The following is a 4,146-nucleotide window of genomic DNA, read 5'->3' as shown; positions in this document are numbered from 1 at the left end:
GGATCTACTCTACCCTCTGTATAGCCAGGGGTCAGACCCATAAACGGGGCTGGCAGGAATCTGCACTTTTTTTCCATAGCTACCAGCCTTCGGGATTAATGCTGGAAACATTAAAAAAGGAATTACTCAACAGGGCTTGTAAATCACTTAGGGAAGTACTGGTGTAATTATTCCAATGGAGGTATTCACCCAAATCAGGAAATGAAGGAGCATTTAATTTTTAAGAAGTAGCCAATCCAAAGCAGGTGGTTTGTGAAATTGTAGCATTCAGAAACAACATATGGTTCGGTTTGAGACATGCAAGATGCAAAGCCTCTGTACCTTGCACTTGCCAACTTTTAGAACCCCAACTAGATTTAAGATCAAGTGATTCTTTCCACAGCTCATAGCCCTCAACAGGCAAATGGTCAGTAAAGGACTTTGAATACAGCACTTTTGTGTGGGTAAGTCTAACCTGAGAAGTGGACTTCTCAGTCATCTTAAAATACAATGCATTAATGTTTGATTGATTAAAATCAGTACAATAAGAAAACTTTTTCAAAAGAGTTTTGGAGCTGCCTTCAATAGGTGCGGGACAATGTTCCCATTGTGTGTCATTAACCACATTTCGAAATGAATTTGTCTTATGCAGAAAGTGATTGCCAAAATGCTGGTAACAGTACAAATCACCATAGTTCGCAGACTCTAAATAGAAATCTTCAGCATCGAAGGCAGCATAATATTTCAAATCAGAAAATAAAGCCTCTACGGCCTGGACGTCCCAATCATCAGAGCGAATATTTTATTTAACCACATCCCTCATAGAAACACGGAGTACATTGGGAACATTGATAACCTCTGTGGGCCCATGAATCTGGAACTTTACAGCATCCCATACAATCCCATCTAAAATGGGCCAAGCAGTCATATTCACAAATGTCTGGTCCCTCTTCATTATGTGCGAAGAGGAGTGGGGGCAAAAGTTCCATCAATTAGTCTAATTGAAGTTCTTTCTTGAACATAGTGTCCATTAATAAAAGGAAAAAAATACACCACAAATCCGATGGGCATGAATAAAAATATTGAAAAAAGCACCCGCCAAATGTAAGTCCAAGGGGGAATCAAAAAATGTTTTTTTAAACCAGGTAGCAAAAATCTAAACTTTTGAAGGGGCCTTAGATGTTGTAGAGCAAGTGTCAAATGAAAAATGGGATTGATTAGCCACACGAGTCTCCAAATCAAGCATAGACAAGTCAGTGGAGTAAGTATATTCAGTATCATTAAGAGGATCACCAGCAGATGAATTCAATAAAGGATTCGCAACTGTATTCATTTCAATGGCAATATCAGGCCCGATGGCAGGATCTGGGACCAAAACAGACTGTCGCACCATTGCTGGACATAAACGGCAGGAGTCATACTATGAAGAATCGGCCACCCTGTGTAGTTTGACATTGTCAATGGAGATGTACCTGTTCCCCTTTTGCCCAGGAAGAGGAGGTAAAATGGCTGTTCTTCTACCCTGCACGCCAAGCACAGGAACTGGAGCTCGATAGGAGGGACCAAATTCTTTCTTGTTCTCGATCTTCTCTCTGACCAGTTCTCCAACTTGGGGTAGCCAGCCGACTACCGGAATCTGCAACGCAGCATCTGATGTGGAGGGCAAGTGTTCCTTTGCAAGGCTGGCTCTGGTCTTTTGTAGGTTCTGTTAAACATTAGAATGTTCATCTACGTCAAAGGATACGGCTGCCGCCACCATGTCTAGACCATCAAGGTCCGGGACAAACATTTTGATGCCAAAGAGCATTTCGTGTGGGGTCCGCTCACCCAGAGACCTTCTAGGGAGATTATTTAGTGCACGCTGTACGCTATTGAGGTGGTTAGGCCAGCCTCTGCCAGTACCTAATACCTTAGCTGTCAAGGATTGCTTTAAGTCATGGTTCATCCGCTCCACAACACTATTACCCTCAGGTCGGTATAGAGACGAAAATTTCATCTGGACCCCCAATGAAGCCATGGCATCCTTGTACGCCTTAGAGGCGAACGCAGGACCCTGGTCCGAATGGAAGGGACCACACGCAAAAATTCCCACAAAGACACACAAATCCCTTACGACAGTTCTGGTATCAGCACTCCTTTGAGGCCACACCCACACAAAGCGCGTGCAAGAGTCAACTGCTACTAAGATGTACTTATAAGCAGTATCTGATGAGAAAGGACTGCAGTGATCTAAATAAACACAAGCAAGTGGTTTATTAGATATGTACAACTGAGTTTGGGGCGGGCATGCAGCAGTAGAAGGTTTAATTTGCTGACAAATGCCACATTGAAGTACATATTCACACGTTTGTTTGTACAAACCCCGCCACCAATGTCGTTGCTGGAGAAGAGAAACAGTAGCTGACACGCCGGCATGCGATGAGGCCATCCCAGTGTGGGCTGCTGTAATCAAAGTCTGCCTGCGGGCCGCGTTGGGTATTAACTTGTCACCAACGTCGTTAATTCTCACAAAAGGAACTTTATCAGGACTTAAATGAAAAGAGTATTTAGAAGGGAAACCTCTAGGGTAATTACCTCCCTTCTCTGTTGCGGCAATAGATGCCAAGATGTCATCATCAATCCTACTTTTGGAATGTATAACCGCTGCTACTACATATGTTGCAACTTCTGTCTTCGCAGCTTCATCCGCGAGACAGTTACCAACAGTGTGAACTCCAACACGCTGATGACTCAGAGTATGAATAACAAACACGAGTGGCAGCCGTTCTTTACGCTCAGCGACTCGAACCCAGATCATATTATGTTTTATTGTGCAACCTTTGGAGTCACGATAATCATTTTGAGTCCATAAGGGGAGATTGTCATTGTATGATTGGACACAGTAGTAAGAGTCACTTATAAAAAGAGTAGTCACACTGGGGTCCGTGTACTCCAATGCAAGCATTAGAGCACGGAGCTCTGCCAATTGGGCGTTACAGTCCCCTAATGTCTGTGTATGCACGACATCGGACTTGAATTCACCATCCAACATAGAACTAATCACAATTGCGCAGGCCGAAGGATATGCGTGCTTTGAACCCGTAGCCGCTTGTGCGCTTCCGACAGTGTAAATGATACAGCGGAAATCCTCAAGTGGGCGCATAGTCAGAAGAACAGGATGAACAAATTCATACTGCAAGAACTCTTGCGTCTGCAGAGAGGAAGCAAAAATGAACGTGACATCCGGGGATGTCATGGACGAGGCCAATTGTATCCACAGAGGGTGCAAAGCTTTAGAATTTGGTACATTGTCTTTCGTCACTGCCTCCAAGGCAGGATACGGAGTAACAACCAAAATGCGCTATCCCTGTGACAGTGCACGTTCCTTAAGAATCGCCATTTGCACTGCTGACAAAACATTTTCCACAGTGGAAAACCGCAACTCAGCCAAAGGGTACAAGTGTGACTTGTAAGCGATAGGGACTGTGTCACCCTCATTAAAGGTGAGGTATGTGAAACCCACCACCCTTGGTACGATTCTTATCACCAGATTGGTGTGGTTATCACGGGTCAACAAGAATTTAGATTCAAGTAGATCAGCCTGCAAAGATTGCAACATAGCTGAATGTTCAGGCAGCCAGCCCGATTTGGAAAAAGAAGGTTGTATCAAAGCGTAAAGAGGCTTGATAATCTGGGCATATTCGGGGATGTAGGTACGCCCGAAATTCAAAAAGCCCAGTAAAGATTGTATCTTTTTTCAGTGTTGTGGGAGAGGGCAAAAGTGCGCATTTCTCCAGGAAATGAGGAGCCAAACCTCTACCTTCATTGTTGAGCTCGTAGCCCAGGAACAACACTGTGTACTCTGCAATGTTTGATTTTGTAAAGTTAAATTTGTAGCCAAAATCCACAAAATTGCAAATGATGTGGTCCACTCGGCACAGATGCGGCCATAATTCGTCGTCTGTGCGATAGATGCCATCCACATACGAACATGCATCGTGTCGATCCCCTCTAAGAGAGAGACAACCCGGGAAGCAAAGACGTCTGAACTCTTCTTATAGCCCATAGGCAACGGCGAAATTGGGTCTGTTTGACACCACTTGGAAAAGCAGTCCATTAACTACTAATAGGGGACAGATTGTGGGCAAAAAAACATTGGATATGTTAATTGTGGTCTTGAACCTTTTA

The sequence above is a fragment of the Lissotriton vulgaris genome, chromosome 3_1 (assembly GCF_964263255.1).
Source record: "Lissotriton vulgaris chromosome 3_1, aLisVul1.2, whole genome shotgun sequence".
Classification (NCBI taxonomy): Eukaryota; Metazoa; Chordata; class Amphibia; order Caudata; family Salamandridae; genus Lissotriton; species Lissotriton vulgaris.
Note: the sequence above shows the minus strand (reverse complement) of the source record.